Source organism: Zalophus californianus, chromosome 13, assembly GCF_009762305.2.
Source record: "Zalophus californianus isolate mZalCal1 chromosome 13, mZalCal1.pri.v2, whole genome shotgun sequence".
Classification (NCBI taxonomy): Eukaryota; Metazoa; Chordata; class Mammalia; order Carnivora; family Otariidae; genus Zalophus; species Zalophus californianus.
Window position 1 is genome coordinate 37,135,426 of NC_045607.1, and position 22,900 is coordinate 37,158,325.

The 22,900-nt window shown below is 53.1% G+C and overlaps 1 protein-coding gene across 5 annotated transcripts in view; it reads left to right on the plus strand.

The window, feature by feature from the left end:
* Positions 1-13,831: 13,831 nt before the first annotated feature.
* The window catches only part of CNTFR (ciliary neurotrophic factor receptor), a 38,442-nt gene continuing 29,373 nt past the window's right edge, over positions 13,832-22,900 (plus strand). For 2 of the 5 annotated variants that reach the window (XM_027616347.1, XM_027616345.1), the window contains exons 1-2: positions 13,832-13,905; positions 22,203-22,312. The gene's annotated coding sequence lies outside the window, so the exon portion shown is untranslated. Of the gene's footprint in view, positions 13,906-14,139; positions 14,329-22,202; positions 22,313-22,900 lie in introns of those variants that run through there. The other 3 variants (XM_027616346.2, XM_027616344.2, XM_027616348.2) reach the window with 2 other exon arrangements.

The window sequence follows — 22,900 nt, forward strand, 5'->3', positions numbered from 1 at the left end:
TCCATTCCCATAGCCTCTGTTGTTGTGTGCCCCTCATTATCTTACAACATTCTCCTTACTGGTTTCCCAGCTTCACTCCCTTCTGAGCTCTCCTCCAAACCAAGTTCCCTTTGTTTAGAATGATCTTCTGCTAGATTCCTGCATGGCTGTCTCCCTCCTTTAAGCCTTTGCTCAAATGTCACCTCAGCAAGGCCTTTTCTGACCAATCCATTTAAGATTGCAGTCAAGCACTTCTGCGCTTTTTTTTTTAAAGGATTTTATTTGTTTAAAAAGAAATAGCGCGTGCGAGCATGAGTGAGCAGGCGGAGGGAACAAGAATCTGAAGCAGACTCCACACTGAGCACGGAGCTCAACACAGGGCTCAATCCCATGACCAGGAGATTGTGACCTGAGCCGAAACCAAGAGCTTAACCGACTAAGCCACCCAGGTGCCCCATCAGCCAAGCACTTGATTTCCCTTCCCCTGCCTTTTTACCCCCCTTCTAAATATATCTTTAAAATAGTTTTTTTGTTTATTGTCTGTCTCCTCCAGATGAGAATGTAAGCTTGGGAAGGGCAGGAATCTTTGTTTTGTTGATTAATGTAACCTAAGGATCTTGAACATTGCTTGGTACATAGTAGGTGCTTGATAAATATTTAATGTAAGAATGAATGAATATTGAGCCTCCAAGCATGTGGCCATACCCAGATCTGGCATTCTCCCTCAACCGCCCCACGTCCAGATTGGAGGACAAAATCCAAATTCATTCACTGGATGGTGTTAAGGGACCCCCTTGTTTGGTCACTGCCATGCCTCAGCCCATCTTTGGCCCAATGCTCTTGGATCTGGGCTCTGGCCACACTAATGCCCTACTCTTCCCACGTGCCATGAGATTTTCTGCTTCTGAGCCATTTTGTCTGCTTGGAACTCATCAAGACTGTTCAAAGGACACTAGCAGTGAGCTCTGGGCACTCCCTCCCGAGGACCTTCCCTCCTCACCACTCCCCCATCCCCCACCCCCACCCCCCACACACAAAATTTGGGATCTGGCCTGATTCTGTAGGGAACCTCCAACTCCCACTTTGGTCCTTGCATTGGGAAGGTGATGTTTGGCTGGCACTTCTGAACATGGCCACAAGGTGGCAGCATTTACAAAGGGATAGCGCATCCCATTGAAGGGTTTGTGCAGAGGTTCCCAGGAGCTTCAGGACAGAGGATAGCCTAGGCTTGAAATTTGGCCTTCAGTGGGCACAAAGATCTCTCGTTTGTTCAACAAACAGCTAATGATTACCCATCGTGTGACAAATGCAGCCACTGGCTTCAGAACCTCCCGCCCCAAGAGGGCTATACCCACATATATAGATAGTTTCATATTTGGTATGATATGAGAAAGAGATTAGGGAAGTTCGTTAGACTTCAAGAGTTCAGAGCCCCTTGTCCAGTCTTTAGGGACAAAGCTTCAAAGAAGAGGAGATGATGCCTGTGTAGAATCTCGAAAAAGCGCCAGAAGTAAAAAGTGAAAAGGACATTCTGGGTAAAGGATGGGCGTGAGCTAAGGTATAGAGGTGAGAACACAAAGACCACCCTGGAGCATGCAGTTCGAGGTGGGCGGTGTGAGGGGTGAAGCTCTGGGGTGGGTGGGGGCCAGACAGGAGGGGCCTGAGTGCTGGGCCAGGGAGCCTGGACTTTTTTTTGAGGGTGAGGCAAGAGTCACTGAAGGCTTTAAGGAGGAAATGCTGTAGCATATCAGACTGGTGTCCTAGCGCTCCGGCTGCCACGGTGCGGAAAGTGGACTGGGGGCACAGGGCACGAAGGGCAGTGAGGAGGTTTCTGTAGGGATCCAGGGAGAGATGGTGAAGCCAGAATGATGGCTGGAGCCTTAGAGAAGCCCCTCCCAGCCCACAAGAGCTTTCAAAGCCTGGCACTTTGAAAGAGTTCTTGGCCCTATGCACTCTCTTCACCACCATTTAAGCCACGTCAGCCCTTCTGTTTCAGAGGCTCCTTTTGGCTCTATCTTAGTTCCCCTGGTTATTCTGGTTGGAACCAGGGTCTCTGTCAGTTTCCATGTGAGGCCCATGGTGTCCTACGTCCCATTCTTTTGGTAGATCTGTCAGCCTTCAGCTCACACTACCAGTGTGATCCTTTAATGCACCTCCTTCTTGGACAGAAACAACAGCTAGAAGCGTGACTGAGGGGCCTCCTCCACCAGGGCTGTCACTCCCTGCCACGCCCCCACCCCCATGCGTGAGTGTGCATGTACATGTATATACATATGCATGTGTACCATTGACCGGACTGATGCTGAGGGACAGGCATCTCTGGCAGGCAGAGGGGCATCACCTGAAGAAAGGTCTGGAGGTAGGAAAGTACAAGGGAGTGTTTGGGGAACAAGGGGGAATATTAGCAGGGTCTGGCTAACCTTTGAAGTTGGGCCTGGAGCCATGACCATGTACTGCAAGCAGGGGGCACCACAGCCAGGTTTTGAGCAGGGATTGGGAGAGTCACCTTCATTCACAGTCTCATGAATATGCACAGAAACCTGTTGAATTATGCAGACCGAAAGGATGTAAATGTATATGCAAATTTGGTGCTGCCCTCCCTGTTGCTATGGAAACCAAAGAATAGCAAAGGGGGGGCCCAAACCCTGGGGAGGCCAGGCTGGAGAGACTGGAGACCAGGAGGCTCTCCTCTGTCACCTGCTTTTCCCTTTGCTGCAGTTTTGATCATTTTCTTTGCCTCACTCTTTGTCTCCTTGCTCTCTCTCCATCTCTCTGCCCCTCTTGATCTTTCTGTCTCCATCTCTCTTTCTCCCTCCTGTTTTTTTCTGTCTCTCAGTCTCTGAGTTCCTGTCTGTCTGTCTGCATATCTTTGACTCCATGTCACTGTTGCTCTGTGACTCTGAGACAGTGTTTCTCTGTGACTTCATGTCTTCCCCTATCTTTGTGTCTTAAATTGCATGGCTCTCCCTCCTTCTGCATCTCCCTGTCTCCATGTCTCTGACTCACATCTTTTTTTCTCTGCATCTCTATTTTTGTGTCTGACTCCGTCTAATTGTGTCTATTTCTTGGTCTCTCTTCCAGGTTCTCCCCCCTCTCTTTCACTCTGATTTTCTCTCTCTCTGAACTTCTTATTCCAATGCTTGTCTCTGTCTGATGGGAAGGAAAGAAAGCTACACATCTGCCCTTGCCTGACGGCCCAGCTGCCTGCATGCTTCAGGTCCGGCCCCTGGCAGCGTGGGCATAGGATCCCCGTGACAGGCCCACGCTGGCTGCCAGTACACCAGGGCTTCTGTTCCAGCCTCTGCCTACTGTGTGACCCTGCCTAATGTTTCTCTCTCTGGATCTGTAGTCTCATCCCTCTCTCCATGAATCTGGTGGGCATCCTGAGGCAATGATGTGTAGAGAATAGGGAATTGAAAGGTAAGTCTTAGTGGTTCACCAATCTGGCCCTCTGCCTAAGGGCTGACATGAGTGGTCTGGCTGGGGTCCAGGTATGGGGGTGTCTAGGGCTAGTTGAGACCAGTCCTGGCCCCAGAGAAGACTCCTTGCTGAGCCACAGAATCAAGCAGCAACCTATCCACAGTCTATCCATGCTCCTGTCTGTTGCAGCCTTAACCATCCAATTACCTGTTCAAGGTCCTTTGTTTGCCCCTCTGTCGTTGGGTTTATATTTATAGAGCATCTATTCTACACCGTGCCTCTGTCTTCACAGATCCACAGTGATGGAGAAATAACATCTGGACTTTTTGCATACCCCCACCCCCAGAAGGTGCTCTTTGGTCCAGGTGGAAGAACACAGACTCTTCAACCCCCATAGCTTCCTATCCCTGGTGGGCTCATCCGGGTGTGTAAAGCATATGCAGCTGCAAAAGTCATGGATCAAGGTTAGGAGAAACAGAGACACAGAGATAAAGACAAACAGAGATAGAGACAGTATGTCTCCATACAGGGTTTGGGATGGGGTATGGGAAATGAGGCAGGACTCAGGGTGAGGGTGGCCTGGAATGTTTGGAGGGCAGGTAAGCCACCCTATGTAGAGGTAGAAGGCTTCCCCCTTCAGTCCTGGGCTCTGGGCAGGTTGCCTTACCTCCAGGCAGGCACTAGACATGGGGGATCTGGCTTGGGCCCAGGTGTGGGGGCAGTCAGAGAAGTCAGGGCAAGTCCACCTTGCTCCAAGAGACTGCCAAGCTGAGCCCCCAGCTCTCCTGTCTCGCCAAAAAGGACACAGACATAATCACTCTTCCCACCGACTGTGATTCAACCATATTCAGGCCCAGGCGTGATCCTGCTGTCAGGAATTCCATGTTTGAATTAAAAACCTCCCTGGACACCCCACCCCACCTAGGCCAGTTGTGCCAGCAGGGTTGGAGCAGGGTCAAACAGGGCTGTCTGAGGGGCTTCTGGCAAAGCCACACATGGGGAGAGAAAAAGGGATCAGGGGAAATATGGAGAGTGAGAAAGATGGAGAGACAGAGGGTGATGTATATACAGGGAGGCGGAGGAAGATAGAGGAGACATAAAGACATTGATGGGGAGAAAGCCAAAGCCAGCAGATGAAGGGGGGTCTGGTGCCCACCAGGCTAGTGCTGAACACTTGACATTTGAATCTTAACAACAGTCCTAGGAAATAGGCACTATTATGATCCCATTTTACTCCTGAGGTAATTGAAGCACGGAGACATGAAGTCATTTCCCCGAGGTCACAAAGCCAGTAAATAGTGAAGTAGATATTCAAACCCTTCAGTCTCACTGAAGAGCCAAGAAAAGAGACAGATATAAAGGCAGAGGTGGGGACAGATTCTCACACCAGCACTCATGGGAAATCTGGGAATCCTGGAGTCATCAGGCAGCTGTGCAGGGGAGGGCCTTCCTACAGGCGAACAAGCATGCAGCTTCTCATACTTTCTATCAGAGACAAGGACTGTGACAGAGAGAGACATAGAGGGAGAGAGAGACAGAGATCTCAGAGCAGGGAGAGAGATGTAAGGAGAACTCCAGGCCACAGAATTCCTAGTCAGACCTTCTTCCTTCCTGCCAGGTATGCAGCCTGTCCTGCCCCTGATTCAGATCTGGCCCAGCCAACGCCTTGCTTTGGTGGGGCCCAGGCTTTGAGATTCATTCTTTCTTTCCCACAGATTTACCAAGTGCCTACTAGTAGAGAGGCACTCCTGCCCCACATTTCCTACCTCTTTCTCTTTCACTATGGAGAAACCCTTCCCACTGTCTAATTTCAATTCCCCTAAGATAGGTTCTGCAATAAAGGATCAAGATCAGAATTTGGGGACACTTCAATATGGAGGCTTAGCCTAGCCAAGCACAGAGAAGAGGTCCCTAAGGGCTGGCTTTGGGTGTCTTCTGGTTGGAGGCCCCTTCTAGTTGGTTTGGGGAAGAGGGTCATGGCCCAGCTGGTGGGGCCCAGAGAGCTGAGCTGTCAGCAGCAGGGAGGATAGGGTTGAGAAGAAAACCAGGAACTATCCTGAGGGAGCCAGGGAGTTGGCGTTATGGTTTCTAATGTCTTAACCCTGGTTTCAATTACCCCCAGGGTCCCCGGGGTTCCCTGGCTGTTGAGGGCTCCCAAGCTTGAGGAATGCTGAGGACCCTCCCGGGAATGCCAGAAACTAGAAGCTCAGGGAAAGGAGTCTGGGGGCAAGGGAGTTTTCCGTCCTCTTCTTCCTGGTGTCTGGCTGAGAGAGGCCCCCAGATCTAGCAGGGCTCTGGGGACAGCAGGGAGGCTGGGGAGGGAGGGGCCTACACTCTGCTCACAGGCTTCCGTGGAGGGTCTCCGTCAGCCAGCTCCTTAACACCAGCTTGGTCTCAGTGACCTCAGCCCAATCCTGGCTGCTAAAGCCCAGAGCTCGCTCTTGGCCTCACCAAGCTCCTTTTTGGTCTTGTGACAACCCTGACTCCGCTTTCCTTCTGTCTCTGGGGCAACCACACCTTCCCTGCCCTCTCTGTTTTTTGTTTGTTTGTTTTGTTTTTTAAAGATTTTATTTGTTTGTTTGTTTATTTAAGAGAGCGAGTGCCTGTGGGTGCACACACACCATGCAGAGGGAGGGGCAGAGGGAGACTGTGGGGCTCGATCTCAGAACCTGACATCATGACCGGAGCTGAATTCAAGAGTCAGAGGATCAACCGACTGAGCCGCCCAGGTGCCCCAGCCTCTCTGGTTCTCAATCATGGTTCCTAGGGCTTCACCTCAATCTGCTCCTCCCCTCCCACCACCCCTTCATCGTTTTCTCTCCCCGCTCGGTGATCTATCTTGTTATCTCCCAGCTCGCTCAGAGTGCCCAGATCAGTCTGAGACTTTGATGAATACCCACACGACCTGCAAGAGCCAGTTACAGGGGGCACTGGGAGCTGCTGAACAGGGATGGCACACTGCCAGCCAGGTGGCCCTCTCTCACCTTCTGTGTTCTCCCCATTGCTGTCCCTGCTGGCCATCAACCCCCAGACCTTTCAACTAGACACCTCAAGCCCCAGCTCTCTCCAGCTCAGTGAATGGCACCATCATCCCCCAAGTCACTTATGCCAAAACCTGGGAGTCATCTATGCTTTTGTACACAATATTCCCCCTGGGCCTGGCACACGGTAGGTGCTAATAAATGTCTGTTAAACTGAACCTAATTCAGTTTTCTCTCTTGGACTCCCATCTGCTTCTGTCTGTTTCCCTGGGACTTGGTGTTTCTGGCATTCAGTCTTCAAATCTCTAATTTTTCTCTGTCTTCTGAATCACTACAATTGAGTTTCTGAGGAAGAAGTTGGGGCCTCTTTTCTTCCCTCTGCCCCTGCCCCAGGGAATCACAGGCTGGCTGGAAATGGAGCTGTGGGAGATGAAGGGAGGAAGCCAATCTTGGGGGCCATGTGGCCCTCAGTCCTATTTGGAAATCCCAGCCCTGTTATCAGGGAGGCAGCTCCACAGCAGCAGGGATCAAAGTCAGACTCTGGGCTGTCGCTGGAAGGAGACAATCCTTTGAAGACATACGCCTCCTCCATGAAGAACTGGGGGAGAAAGGGATCAAGACCCACTGGAGTGGAAGGGTAGGAGGAACTTTGTGCTTTTGAGCAGGGAGTTAGTTTCATGCAAATTTTTACACCACAAAATGAAAAATTGCATCTGTGATTTTGCAAGTGTGTGCCCCTGCTCCAGCCTTCAAACACACTTAGTGTCCTAATTCCTAGTTTCTCTGTCCTCTCTTCCCTCTCTGCCCACTCCCCCTGAGCCCCTCTGGATCCTCTTCCCTCTCCCTGACCATCTGCTGCTCTTTCCAAACTTATCCCAGACCCCAGGATCACTGGGGGGATGGTACTTAGAAGGGCAGACACTGGACTAAGTGTCCAGGGTCTGTTCTCTGTGTAGAGGGTGACACAGGGATTCCTCTGTCATGGGAGCAGATGGAGATGAATCTGAGGGCCCACTCTCCCTCCCTCAAAGCTCTGGTCTCTCTTCAGCCTCATGGCCCTGCCCCAGGTCGGGCTGGAGGTCTCCCTCCTAAGGTAACTGCAAACACCTCTTCCCTGGCTGCCCCACCTTCAGCCTTAGCCTTGCCCACCAACCCGTACAGCAGCAGCCTCAGGGATCTGGTGCTGTTCCTCACCTGCTTTCTGCCTTTCCAGGCCTGCGTGGCCTTGGCACCAAAGGCACTTCAGAATGTGGTCTCTGAGCCACTCAGGCTGTCTCGCTTTGTCTTCTGGGTCTCTGCTTAATCCCTTACTGGATACCAAACCTTCTTTCCCACCCCTTGAGGCTGTAACCCATTCATGTAGTTTCCCTTCCCTGTGCCCTGGGACTTGACTCCTCCAGGTCAATGCTGTCCTGCTTGCTTACATCGTTCATTCATTCATTCGATATTTCCTTAAATCTAGTTCAAATGTTAGGAGCACCTGTTCTATGCCAGACCAAGCTCTCGCTGCCACAGAGCTGCCTTCATGGAGCTCACAAGTAACTAGGTAGTTCAACATCACACAAATTACCGTAAGGAAAAAGACTATGGCACTAAGGGAGAAGACAAAGGGGCTTAACCTAGGCTTCTTTTAGGTGACATTTAGGCTGTCACCTCTTGCCTAAGGGGACCGTGGAGTCAAACACAGCACTCTCACATGGACAAATTGTATACCTACCTATTTTGTTTAGTATCCATCTTCCTTGACTAGAATGGGAGTTCCATGAGGGCAAGGGGTGTTTAAACTTTTTTCTTAGACAAAAAGTAAGCAGTAAAGTTCACAAACCTTAAGGGTACAGCTCAAATTTTGACGTATGTGTCTAAACTCTTGGAACCGCCCCCACCCCACCCCATCCCCAACAAAAGTAAGTGCAATTCCAACTTGTATCACCATAAATGAGTTTGCCTGTTCTTGAGCTTTACGTATAAATGAAATCATTCAATATGTGTCTGGTTCTTTTTTTTTCTTTTTCTTTTGTGTCTGGTTCTTTTTTTTTCTTTTTCTTTTCTTTGCTCGACATTTTGTCTGTGAACTTTATCCATTTTTTGTTGCGAGTAGCTACAGTTGGTTCTTTTTTATTGCCGTAACTACATCATAATCTATTCATCCATTTGGGTTGTTTCCAGTTTGAAACTATTAAGAATAAGACTGCTATGAACATTCTTTGTGAGGTAGTAGGGTATATCTATGTTCAGCTTAGTAGATCCTGCCAAACAATGTTTCAAAGTGGTTGTACTAACTTATACACACATCAGCAGTGTGTGGACTTCTAGTTGCTCCACATCCTTGAGAGGGCAGGGATTTTTGTTTGGCTCACTGCTCTGTTCTATCACTTAGATCAATGCCTGGCATATAGTAGATGTTCAATATATACTTATTGGCTGCCTTATGAAGGGGAGCCTTCTTAGCCAAACAGGAGGAACTGGGGTTAGATTCCTGGGGTCCTGTTCTGGCTCCGGCACTAACTTGCTGTGTGACTCTGGTCAGGTGACTCCCCCTCTCTGAGTTGTTTCCCTGTCTGTAGCATAAGGGGACTGATAGTAGAGGCTTTGCCTTCCAGTGTCAGCTAGGCACTGCGAGAGCTGGACACCTGGTCATTCATTCACTCCACTTGCATCGATTAAGGTCCTACTATGTACCAGGATGGTGAGGGTGTGATCTGTGACATACCACTGACAGCCTCTTTCAGGTCAGCCAAGACGCGGGGGTCGCTGTCCATCTTGTCCCCAACTCATCCTTCTGGAGCCTGTTTCTCCTCCCTCTGTCCAGCCCTGACCCCAGGGGGAGGGGGTCTGGATTGAGCCTGTGGATGGAAAATGTGATTAATAATCAAAAAAACATCCAAGAGGAAGAGACCAGGAAAACAACTTGGGGAAAGCTCCTCGCCCAGGGGAGGGGGGCCATGTCCTGGGCCTTGGGACAGCTCCGGCTGCCCTCCCGCCGCCCCTTCTGGGAAGCTGCCACAGGAGTGGGTAATTTTAGCCAAAAGTGAAAAAAAAAAAGGCCATTCTAATTATTTATGAAAAAAGATGCTCCCCCATGTAAATTATGCTCCCCCTGGAGGCTTCCCCCTACTGTTACTCCACTGCTAGTGGTCCCTCTCCTTGGTCAGCCTGGGGGGCCCTAGAGACACTGGGTTGGGGGCAGAGGAGGAATTTCAACATGAAATGTTTTGTTCATTAGCAGAGAACATAGGGGGAAATTCCCTTTCTGCCTGGGCCTGGGCAGTCCAGGCAAATACTTAAAAGCTATTTTTGAAAAATAGAGTCTGGGCTGCAGAGTACGGTGGAGGTTATATTGGGGCGGGGGGGAGATACAGACGTTTTCTTCCCTCCTCTTAGACTCCGGACTTTTCAGGGGTTTCCTGAGCCTTAATCCTTCCTCCTTTCAGGGATTTCATTCTCAATGTCTCAGGTTGCCTTCAAACTTCCTTCTTAGCCAAACAGGAGGAACTGGGGTTAGATTGGCGTTAGAACTTCCAACTAAGGAGGAAGGAAGGATATCAAAAAGAGGGAGGGGAGGCTTTGGACCTATCCAAATAATTTAGAATACGTTGGGATCAGTAGGCAGCAACTCTGAGAGGGAACTGGAGCAGGACTGAAAGCACCCTTTCTATCAGAGTGGCTTTGGCGGGCCCCAGTGAGGAGGGAAGTGGAGGCCCCTGAATACTTAGGTTTCCCCATTAGAGTTGCAGCTCTCTCCTACTCTCTACCTTTAGGGAATCTTTGCCCTTTTCTGGTGCCAAGGTTGGAAGGGTCAGGGCACACTTAGGCAGTGGCCCAAATAACAGGATTCCAGAAGGGGCTCTGCAGCACGGGAGTGTTGTAAGTGGGCCCTAGGTGCTGTCCCAGAATAGGGGTGAGTCCTCCCTGGGGGGCCGGGGTGGACCCTGAGTGTGTGTGTGTGGGTGCTCAAGGGGCCCGCCTCCCTGGCTCGGCCTGGGGCTGTGTAGGGATCGGGTTTCTCGGCGCCTGGAGCCTCCGCGAGGCCGAGCTGTTCCCGGTCCCTGGCCAAGCCGCCCCGGGCGCTGGCACTGCGAGAGGAAGCGGGGGGGGGGGGGGGGGGGGGGGGGGGGGGGGGCGCAGTGAGGGGGAGCAAGAGGGGGGAGCTATGAGGGCTTTTACGTAACTGCCTCCCAGAGCCCGCCCTTACCGCCAAACCCCAGTGTGGGACTTTGTGTGATTGAAAGTGTGCATGCCTATGTGCGTGTGCCTATGTGACACTCGGTGTGACTGAGTGCATGGCTGTGTGTGTGGCCGGATCTGTGTGCGGGGATGGCGTACAAGTGTGTGATTCGGAGAGTCCTGCCCTTCTAGGACTTCTAGTTGTCAGTTGCCAAGCAGAGGACCCTAACTCCCAGTGGACTATAGTGAGGTTGAATAGAAACATTTGACTCTTTGAGACTTGAGTATGCGACTTGACATGATGGTGTGTTTGGCATTTGTAGACAAGACAGAGAGCCTCTTCGTATTTGTAACTTTGGGTAGCCAGGTATGTGACCCACAGTGGAGCTTCCTGATGGTATGGCAGGTTAGAAGAGCATCATTTCCCAAAGGAGCACTAGAAAAGGTAGACCACAGGAGGTGGGAATGGAAACTCTCCTTCCCTGAGGGCACATCAGTAGGAATTGGGGGGGAAGGGTCCTTGCTACCCAGTCTTGGGATGGCAAAGTTGATTCCTGGGAGTGAGGGGCACAGTGTGGTCCCAGGTTAGGTCATGTGCTATGATGGAGGAGGGTGGAGCCAAAATTCCTGCCATAGAGCCCTCTTTCATGGGCCTGTAAAACTCCAAGGACTCAAAGTAAGGAGAACTTCCCTCAATTTTCCAAGGCCTTCCAGGGTTATCAAACCTGGAATCTACATTACTTGCAGGGCAGGAGAGCTCCAAACAAGGAGTTGTATCCTGCTCCCCCTCAAGGGAGAGGCAGATCTTGAAGAGGGGTGAAGATGGGGTAGGACTGGGGGGGAGGGTGTCAGTGAAATGGGGTTATCTTAAGGATAAGTGCACCACGACAGAGAAGGGGGCTGGTGCAGAGCTAGGGCAGCTGGGGATCGCAGTGCCTAATAAAGCTGGTGCGGGGGGCACCTGGCTGGCTCAGTCCCTAGAGCATTCGACTCTTGATCTCAGGGTTGTGAGTTCCAGCCCCACCCTGGGTGTAGAGATTACTTTAAAAAAAATTAAATCTTTAAAATAATAACAAAATTAAAATTAAATTAAATTAATAAAATTAAATTTAAAAAAGCTTGAGAGGAGACACGGCCAGATCCTGCAAGGGCTTTTAAGCCCCAATAAGAAGCCTGGCTTTACCCCCACGGCCCTGGGTTATGGGAGGGTTCAACAGCGGAGGTTTAAGAAGCTCAGAGGCTCCTGGGCAGATAGGGCATTGACAGCGGCAGGAGCGGAAACCCACGAGCAATCTGTTGCCCCAGCCCGGGTGGGGGCAGAATCGGTTCAGAGGGCGGCAGAAGAAGGGAAGGGGCCCCACTCAGAGGTTGTTCCGTAGGTGGGCACTGCCTCTGAGACAGATCCGCAGCCTTAGTGGGTACGCACCTCCCGCACTGCCCGCCAGATGTCGCTGCGGCACCGGGGAAGCGGGAGCGGTCGCTGGGTGCTGCGCCTGGAAGTTGCTGAGGATCAGCGGATGCCGGGATCCGGTCCGACGTGTGCCTCTTGTCCTCGCTGATCCTGTGACATACGGACATGTCCGGCTCCCGGATCCCAGTTGCCCCGCGCAGACCCTGCCCTGGCACCCGCGGACTTCGGCACTGCTGACTGCAGCCCCCGAGTTCCCAGGTGGAGAGGGGACGTTGTGCGGGGTGGAACTCCCCACTGCTCTCAACCTGGCAGAAGGAGGCAGTGTCCGGGACACTGGAGGATCCGGAGGTCGAGTCGGTCCACCAATGACCCCGCCGATCTCGACGCCCGTCGGCCCCTCGAGGGGGAGCGGGGCCTCCTGAGCACCCAACCTCATCCAGGCCTAGTTTCCGCTCCGGATGAGGTGCAATTCCTGACCCCACCCTCCCTCCCCCAGTTTCGTCGCACCGTCCCCACTCGTTCCCTGTGCCCACCATCTCGTCCTCGTCCGTGGCTCGGGAGTCTGGAGGCTGCGGGCCCGAGAGGCCAGACAGGGGACGCTTACTGTGGGTGGGGATGGACGGGATCTCAGCTGGGCGCCACTATTTCGCCGTGTGTCTTTAAGCCCCAGCCGGCCCTCTCTGAGCCTCAGCCCCGGCTGACCCCTACCGGTTGCACTGAGGGGATTCTGAGGCCTCGGAAGTGAAAGTGAAAAGCCCCGGCAGTGGCGGGAAGAAGGTTTTTCCTCTGCAACGGGAGTCCCTGAGGCACTTCTTGGGAAAGGGCCCGGGCGCTCTGGGCAGCCTGCTGGGGAAGGGTGTGAGGAAACTGCAAGATAGTTCCTACCCCTCTCCCCGCCCCCAGCCCTGGGCGAGCTCCCAGGAGGGGCAAGGCGCAGGGATTATGGGTCAAAGGTCAGGTGAAAAATCCATGGGGTGGAGATGGGGGTGGGCCACTCGTTCTCCGCTTCTGGCATTCAACCTTTCTGTTGCGCTTTCGCGTGGCTTCAGAAATTGGTCGGGTTGTCTAACCTTAATACCCCATGCCGTAGCCAGACTGGAGGCCCGGGGGCAAGTGAAGTGAGCACACTGGCCCCTCAGAGGCCCAGGCTGCGAAAGGAAAACTCGAGGGGTGAACCTCCAGCGCCAAGCTGGCGCGTGCCCCGCATTCTGGAACTGCCCATCCAGGCATAGAGGGTGTACCCTCCCTACCCTGTTCTTTCCAGCGGAGGTTTCTCCCCAGGCTATGGGTCCCGCGGGGCGAGGAAGGCGAGGGTAGTTGTGGTGGTGTCACCGGAGACTTGGTGGGAGACGAGGGCCCGCGCTCCCAGCCTGGTCATCCTGGTCCGGGGAGCGTAAAGCCCCCTTCCCTCCGCGCGGGGAGTGTATGTGCTTGTGACTGGGAGGGTAGTCATTGCTGGGAGCAGCAGGAATAGGGGAGGGGCGGAGACGGCTGGCCTCCAGTAACCAAAATGGGGCCCGGGGGCTCTGGCTCGTGCTCCTCCCACAGAGGTGCCGGCGGCAGGACCCTCAGAATTGGCCCAGGGTGTGCCAGGGTGTCGGTACGAGGCAGTGAGGGCCTGAACAAGCGGGAGCGTTCAGCAGCAGAGACCTGGCCAAGGCTGAGGGAGAGAGGGAGTGTGAATTAGCGACCTGGAGGGGGAGGGGGGGCGCGCCCAGCGTCCCTAGGGGATCCGGCAGAGTGGGTGCGGGTACGTGTGCACGCGCGTTTTTGAGACCCGCAGTCGGGCCTGCGCGTGAAGCACAGGGGCCACAGCCGTCTGGAGGGCGTTCCCGGGAAAGGGCGAATGTGAGCGGGCCACGCGTGCCAGTGCGGGCGAGTGTGCCAGCGGGGGGAGGGCGCGTGCGAGCGCGAGTCGAGTGGGAGTGGGGGTTCACAAGCCTGAGCAGAGTGAGTGTGTCCGCGCGTGCCAGGCGCGGGAGCGTGCCAAGACGGGGGCGCGCGGGGGCAGTGGCCGGGAGGGGGTCGTGGCGCGCGGCCGCGGAGGCGCGGGGAGACAAGGCGGGAGGGGGAGGGGAGCGAGGGCGCGCGCGGCCGAGCGGGCGCCCGCGGTCACATGGGCGAGGGAAGGAGGGAGGGAGCGCGCGAGGGAGGGAGGAGGATGGGGGGGTTAAAGCCGCCGAGCGCCGAGGAGCCGGTGCAGAGCGGGCGGCGGCGGCGGCGGCGGCGGCAGCGGAGGCGGTGGCTCTAGCCGGCGCGGCGCGGGGCTCGGCAGCGGGATCCGGCAGCGGTGCTAGCTCCGCGATCCGTGCCTCGCTCCCTGCCCGGGTGGTCGAAGGGCGAGGCGCGGAGTCCTGGTGGCCCGAGGGCGCGGTGAGTACCCCGCGGCGGACCGCGCGCGGCCGGACCCTCAGACCCTCGGGCTGACCGACAGACCCGCGGCCCTCGTGCGCGCGGGAAGAGGGAGAGGACACGCGTGGGCCCGCGACCCGGGGGGAGAGGGACACGGGAAAGTTCAAGGGAAACTTTGCCCGCAAACTCTGGGGCGGGGGCGCGTGAGAAGCCGCCCCCCGCGTCCCGGCGCGCCGGGGGTTGGGCGTGGTGATGGTGGGGGCGGACAATCGGCTGGGGGGAGGTGGCCAGGGCGGATTGTCCTAGCCTCCCTCTTCTCTCTCACCCCACCGCAGCGCGCGCGGGGTCTGGGAGAATTCCGGAACTGGGGGGTCGTGGTGACCCCCGCGCGCCCGGAGGCGGCTTCCTTCTCCCGCAGAAATCTAGATTTCAAAGAGCCCAGGGGTGTGAACGGACGGTTGCGCGTTTGCCAGCGTATGTGTGTCCGTGTGAATCCGCGCGCGCGCGTGTGTGTGTGTTGGTGTGATCCTGCCTGTGTGTGGTTTCCTCGTGAGTCCGCCTGTATGTATCTCCATGTAGTGGGTTTCCTTCAGGGTCTCTTTGTAAGACCTCCTGTGTTGTGTGTTTGTGTGAGTCCGCTTGAGGTGTATCCCCATTTCTTTGTGAGCCTGCCCGTGTGTGTCTTCCCCAGTGCGGCTGGGTGAGCTCTGTGTGAGCCGGCTTGGGTGCCCCTGTGTTGCTCCGAGTAGTGTATCTCCCCATGCGTGGGGGCTGGGCCGCGGGGAGGTCACCAGACGGACAGCTCTCCTCCTCGGTTTCTCTCCTCTCCCGAGCCTCTCCTGCGTCTAGCTCTCGCACTCGCTCGCTCCCTTGGCCCCCACCCCCCTTCAGTAGCTTCAGGCGGGCGGGACTATTTCACGCCTTGTTGAAAATTCAGGATTTTCTTTCCCTTTCCGTCTAGTCTCTCTTTGAGAAGCGTCTATGTGTGTCTGTGTGGCTGGCAGCTTGTCTGCAAAACTAGGTGTGTATCTGCATGCCACTGTGGAAGTGCGTCTGTAACACTAGTTGTTTTGCTTATAACACTTGGTATATTTGTGTCTGTGTCACTGGAGGTGTTCATGTGGCTGTAATCACAGAGGTGGGACTTTGAAATGCTGAGTGTGTTTGTGCATTTACAATTGCTGTATGTCCAGGGGGTCTGAAACTATTTTTGTGTGTCTAACTCTGGGTGTGATGGTGTATCATTGCCTATGTGGGGATGGGACTTGAACAGTTGAATATTCCTATGGCTGCAGGGGTACCAGGGCTTGAGGGGCCTATGTGTCTCAGTAAACTATGCCTCTCTGTCTCCACTGTCAAAACCCACACAAATCCTCTGAACTGGTTCTTGGGGTTCCTGGTCAGGATTGTGACATGGAGCTAAGGTTCACACTCCATCAGAACTAATAACTCCCAACAGATCCTGACCTTATGCAAAGACTAGGAGTTTAAAGTTCACATTCAAGACTTCTTGGGAGTTCAGAATTTATACCCAAATTCACACTGGGACACTTAAATTCATATGGATTCACACTGAATTACCAGAACAATGGGACTCACACTCAGATTCACACTTAAATTCTGGGGCTCATATCCAGCTCTACGCTTCAGCCCTAGTGTTTACACTCAGACTCACATTGGGACTCCAGGCTTACACTTAGATTCACATTTCTGTCCTGAGGCTCATAGATTTACATAGAGACCTAGAGCCCATGCTCAGAATCTCACAGGGGTCCTAGAGTTCACACTTGGTCCTCATTTCAGATTCACACTTACATTCTGGGGCTCATACTCAGAGTCACATTAAGACTAAGGGCTCACACAGACTCCCATGGGGAACCTGGGGCTCACATTTGAACCCAAGGACTCACATAGGACACTGGAGTTCATGAACTCGTGCTTCCATCTTAGAGCTCACTCTCAGATTCACACTAGCAAGATTCTCACTTCCATCCTGGGATCACTTAGGGACCCAGTGTTCACACTCAGACTGGTATCCCTGGTGATTACATTAATCTCACTTCCGTCCTGGGGTTTAGACTCACACTAAGGCTCTAGTGCTCACACTCAGACTTATGCTTCCATCTTAAGACTTTTATATTCTCCGTGGGGGCCCTGGGATTCACACTTGGAATCACACCCAGTTATGGTTCTATCCCGGGGCTCACATTCAAACCTAAAACTAGGATTGTGGTGTTTAGCCTCCCAGTGAAACTTGGAACTCATAGTCAAATACACCTGTATTTTCTTTGGTTTATGGTGTGTATCAGGGCAGTTGGGTAAGGAACAGAGACTGCAACAAGACATGTCCCCTCCAAAGGTGGGGAGGAGAGGGGATACATGTTTGGGCATGTCACTCACTTGGGCTGTGGGCTGATGGAGAGGGTGGCGGGAAACCCTGACCCAGTTAGGGTTAAACCTTTCTCCCTTTTTTTTCCACAAGGAGACTAGGCTATATTGGCAGGAAGGTCTGAGTGGCTTTTTGGTACAGGAGTGATAGGTACTCTTAGCGTCTCCCATGTGCCATGTACATGCACATCCCCCTTAATAGTTTTGGGTACCCCTTCTGTGGTAAGAGAATCAGGTGTAGGGGAGAAAAGACTCATGTCCTCCCAAGACATTTCTTTCACTGCAGTCATCCTTAGTATGGGAGGAGTGTGAAGGTTGACTTGGTAAGAGGGTAGACCTCTGGCTCCTTTGAACATTTCAGAGTGTTGGATCTCAGATTCGAAGGGAGATGGTAGCCCAGATCTGTGGTAAAAAGGTAGCTGAAGGAGGAGACTGGACTGAAACCCACCCTCCCCTCCTCTGCCCTGGCTGGAGAGGAGGGATAGGGGCCAAGTTATGTTATATCTTACAATGTCTCCTGGAATGTCTATTGAGCGCTTACCCTGTCTCTCTGTATGACCCGTGTTCTCTGCGTCCTAGAGGAGCAGTAGCCCTGTGGGGGAGAGTTGGGCTAGGTTGTCACCTATCCTAGGACTCCAGCTGCCTTAGAGACGCGGCTGGGCTTACATGCCCTCCCATTATGGAGGCCAGCAAGTCGGGGCTGCCTGAGGTGCACAGTCACCCCATGGGCACTCCGAGGGCAGTAGGGATCTGGCCCTTAGCCTCAGATGGCTGGGCTGTATCAGCTCCCCATCCCTGAAGGGGACACATGCTCCCCAGCCCTCCTATGGGGGTGGGGGGCTTAAAGGCAAGGCGTCCTGCTCTCTGCCCCCCCATGGTGAGTTGAAGTGTAAATGAATCAAAACATATGGAGCAGATTTTCTTTGAAATGCAGATGGGTTGGGGGGGGGACCATGTGTGCCTGGTTTGGTGGGAGAGGGGTCCCAGAGAGCAAGGAGGCTGAGAAGAGAGCTGACCCCTCCTCCAGACACACCATGGGGTGAAGGGAGTTGGGGAGACCTCAGCTGTGTAAACTGTGGCCCGGGGTGACCACATCCACCCAGGCTCCAGCTTCCTGTGGGGAGGGGCTGGGGAAGCAAGTGGTCCCTGTGGGCTGAGAGTGCTGAGGTCATCACTGCCCCTTACCCTGTCTATATAGGCAGAGAGCCCCCAAAGCACAGAGCCATGCTGGGTTGGGGGTCACCAGAGCCAGGAGCTCTGGGGGCCAAGGAGTGGAAGGGGGAGCTGGGGCAGATGTGGGGAGGTTAGACCCTGCTGCTTGCAGAACCAGCTCCCAGAAGCTGGGGCTACAGCTATAGTGGAAGGAACTGAAGCTAGACTGTGATGGTGACTTCTGGTCAGTGCAAGGGCTCCTGGAGTTTAGGAAGGGACTGAAGAGTCCTCAGTCCTGCAGGAGTTTTTTCAGACCTGGGATGTTTGGTATGCCCCACCGTACACTACTTGTACTTTCCCTTCACAAAACTCAGCAAGGTTACATAGTAATTGCCTGTGAGCTCTGTGGGACCTGGGGACTGGGTCTGCTTTGCTCACTACTGTACCCTGCCCCAGCACAGACCTGGTACACAGTAGGAGGATGGTGTTGAGTAAACAATGCATCTTTTTCTCTCCCATCCGACTGAGTGCTCCATGTGGGCAGGACCATATTCTCAACTCCCAGCACAGTACCTGACAGGGATTAGGTGCTCAATAAATGTTGAGGAATGATAAATAAATAAAATTTTTTTAAAAGGGGGGGCACCTGGTTGGCTCGGTAGGTTAAGCGTCTGCCTTCATCTCAGGTCATGATCCCAGAGTCCTGCTTCTCCCTCTCCTCCTGCCCCTCCCCTTCTCCCCTCCTCCCCCCCCCCCCGCCCCCGCTCATGTTTGTGCTATCTCAAACAAATAAATAAAATCTTTAAAAAAATGTTGAGGAATGAATCCTTGAGTGGGAAAGACCACGGGGAGAGGGGACTCTGGCGTTTGTGGCTTTGGATCCAACACCCTCTGTTGTATTGCCCCTATTTGGCTCAAAGAACCCCTGAATGATTTGCAGTCTAGACTAAACGAAGGACTTGCCTGCAGTCAGGGAAGGAGTGCAGAGGATAGGCGGCTTCTTCCTCGGAAAAGTCAGGACTAAGGGAGACTGGGGCAGGGTGATGACCCTTATTCTGTGGCAGAGGTTGGAGGTTACTTCTGTCCTCTCCCCAGCTTCAGGATTTTTCAGAAGGTGGAAAAGTCCTTTTCTTATGTGATTGTGAGTATGTCTCTTCTTCTCTCTAGGTCAGGGTTTCTTAGACTCTAGCCAAGGCAATGGACCCCACCTCTGAGCCGCTAAGGCTAGGCTCTGAGGTTGTCTAGCTGCTGTGGGCACCACAAATTGTATTGGTTATTAATGTCTGTCTGAGAACAGGGGGTTCGGATCCTAAAAATATCCTATCCAGCCAGAGTCTAGGAGTTGCTGGTGTGTGCTGTTGTAGCAGTAGCTGCATCTTGGTAAGACAGACACAGAGCTGGGAGACACTGGAGAGTATGGGGAAACTGAGGTAGCATGGGCAGGAGATGCACAGGAGACAGAGTGTCTGTTTTATATGGAACAGAGATTTATAAAATTAGTGGTGCCCATTCTTCAAATTATGGCAACACTTAGGGTAATCTGTTATTTTATGCTGCAGAGAATTTCCTTCTTGGAGAGTCTGAAGATACATCTGATATCAGACTACATAAAAATTAAGTAGTCAGTAGTAACCATTTCAAGTCCAGCTTCAGGACGTTCCAAAATAAGTGTGTGGCAAAGAAAAAAATCTTCCCTAAGTAGACTTTTCTGAGCCACTGCCCCCAGCCTTACCTCCTGGAGCCCTTCCCCACAGCCTGAGTCCCAGTGGGGTGCTTGCACACCCCCTTTTATAGGCCCCCACCTCACTTCTGACCCTTAGGCCTCTGTGTATCCCCACTTCCCAGGAGATGGATGCTGCACAGTGGTCCCAAAAAGGTAAGAAGATCCCAGCCTTTGCAGGCAGATGCCGTGTGACCTTGGCTTGTAAGCTGACCTTTCTGGGCCCCTCTGTGAAATCGCGGGATGGGGGGGCTGGGCCCCGGCCCAGGCCCAGAGAGAAGGCGGTTTTGGCACTCGTCCAGGTCCCTGACGTCAATGACTCTCCAAATAATGGAATCAATATTGGGGGGGGGGCAAGCGTGAACCAGGCCCCAGCGATTAGAAACAGATCAGCACAAACCCGCAGCTGATTCTGATAGAGCTGCCTTGGAGAGCTAGGGTGGGAGGCCTGGAAGGAGGTGGACCCGGTGGGGGCCTCAGGAATGGAGGTGGAGCCACGGAGTGTCCAAAACATGAGGGTGCGCAAGTAGGCAGAGATTCTGGGGCTGCCTGGGTTGGAATGATGGGGTGGGGGCCGCTGAACTAGTCCCTTTCTCCTTTGAGCCTGTGGGGTTCCAAGGCTAGGGGAAGTTTGTGAATGAAGACTTTTTTCAGCCAGTGAGTGATAAATAGTGGGCAAGGGGAGTTCAGAGTTCATGTCTCTGCTTCCCAGACTTGGGCTCCTAGGCCATGTTAGGGGTCACAGGTTATACCCAGTGTAGGGGAGAGTGCTGAGTGAGACCTGAGGGAGGTGATTTTTGCTTGGAGGCAGCGGGCATTAATCCCAATTAGAGAGATGGGTATTCCCTCTCAGTTGGGAGTCAGGCCTCCTCCATCAGCCTATGTCCCCTCAGCCTCCTGGAAGGCAGCAGGTGAGGATGGAGAGGGCCATGGGGTCCATAGGGGGCTGGCCTGGCGGCAGCTGACAAAAAACAGGAAAAAGGGCTGGGGGAGCAGCTGTAATTATGGGGCATTTATTATTAATCAGATGAAATTGCTGGAAGCAGCTGGTGTAATGTGCGTAGCGATACAGACTCTGCATGCCCCCCCAACATGTGTGCACGCAGACACACACAAGCCACACACAGCCTGAGCCTTGTTTGCTTACAGTTTTTTTCTTGTGAAGGTTGGAGGGCTCTTTTTTTTTTAAGTAATTTATATACCCAACATGGGGCTCGAACTCATGACCTCAGGATCAAGAGACACATGCTGTACTGACTGAGCCAGCCAAGAGCCCCTGGAGGGCTCTTTATGTGTGTCTGTGTCTGTTTATGTTAGTGTGTATCTGTGTTTTTTCATGTCAGCCTGTACCCTCCTCTCCCTCGATTGTCTCCTTTCCCAACTATTCTTTGGCCTGATGTGTGTCTGTCTGTCTCTAACGTCCTCTCTGTCTCCTTCTCTTGGGGCCTATCTCTTGGTGTGTCTGTATCTATTACCATCAGCCAGCCTGTCTCTAATACCTTATTTTAGTTTGTGGCCATCTCTCTGGTTGCATCTTTGGGCAGAGTTGGATGACATGGAGACCCTTTCTCATGGGTATGTGTTTAGGCACCTGATCATGCCTTTGTCAGACACATCTAGGACCTGTTTTTTTTAGGGGGGGGAGAGGAAGTTGGACACTAAGGATCTCTTGGGGTCTTGCAGAAGGCGAGGGCTCTGTTAAGTGACTGGAGCCCAGAGAAGCAATAGTGGTTTTCAAGACAGCCCTGAGTACAGTGCTAGCTCCTTTATCACCTGCCAGTTGTGACTTTGGACAAGGTGCTTTTGTTCTCTGAGCCTCAGTTTCCTCATCTGTAAAATGGAAGCAGGATTACCTGCAACAGTTGTTTTGATATTCAGTACAAAATGTATGTTAAGTACTTATCATGATACCTGACTCATTAAGAACCCTGAACAAGGGTTAGCTGATACTGTTATTACTGGGAAAGGCAGTGTGCAGGCAAGAGAACGGACTGCAGAGGTAAGTTAGTATATGGCACAAAGGCTTTGGAGCTAGACTTGGACTCAAATCTATGCTCTGGAACTGATCAGCTATATGGTCCTAGGCAAGTTACTTAACCTCCCTGAATCTCAGTTTTTTCAGCTGTCAAATGGGGAATAATAATAGAACCTACCTCATGGAGAAATCATGAGGATTAAATGAGATAATGCATATAAAGTGCTTGACACAGTTCCTGGCACATAACAGATGCTCAATAAATCATAGTGGTGACGAAGCAGAGGAAGAAGATAGTATGATGGTGGGTGTTTTTGCCCTGCCAGTGGCCACATGAGAAAGTATGTGATGTTCAGGCACCTGTGCCTGCGAATTGGTTGTGTGGGAACTTTGGATTGTCTGTGGGTGTGTATGAGTGTGTATGCATGTGTGGTATTAGGCCACTTCTGGCCTCCCTTTGTCACTGTGGTTTAGATCCTGAAGTCAGCAAGGGGTGCCAGAGGGAGTCTGGACTATTTCCAACTTTCCCTCTTGTAGACACTTCAATGCTGCTGCCTCAGTCTCCCCTTCTCTCGGTGAGGTTGTATGGAATGAGTTCTTTGTTGGACTTAGGCCTGTGGCTCCTCTGTGACCTCTGATTTGTGCCCTTTGCCCTTCCAGAATCCAGCCTTGTCACAGCATCCTGCCCCCTTGGTTTTGGAAGTCTTGGAAAAAGTTGGTCTGGAGGAGGAGGACATTGATGTGCTCGGTGTAGGGCCAGTGGTGAAGAGGTATGTGCTGGGGACCCAAATGAGGCAGGCCAGTCTCCAGGCATCAGGCTGGTGCGGTGGAACTACAGGTTTGAGGAGTGAGTGAAGGAGGGACTGAGATCCCTTCCACCTCTTCCTCTGTTCTTCCTCTGAGGCTTTCCATGCCCCTCTGATAGTTTCATAAAGGGGAAGGGACTTACCTGCAGTCACACAGGCAAGGGCAAAGCCAGGTCTGCCTAGAGAAGGCTGCATCCTGGATGTGGGAGTATGTTCTGTCTTTGTCTGGCTCCCTTTCTGCCCCCAAAGCATCTCTCTGGCTTGATTGGGGGAGCAGCTGGACTTAGAATAGATGGGATGGGGGTCGGAAATTCCAAAATCTTCTGGGGCCAGCCATGGGGCTGGGCTTGACTCTCTCTGCCTTTCATTAAGGCCAGCCAAGGCCCCCGATTGGCAGCCCCGGGTGGGGGCATCCAAGGAATCGAGGGAATCGAGGCGCTGGAGCGGAACGGAAGAGCCTATTGTCCGAAACCCGCCAGAGGCCCACAAAGGCCAGCCGGCTTTTCATCTCGGCTCCCAAACAGACTGGCCATTTTCCCGGCCCAGGAATGG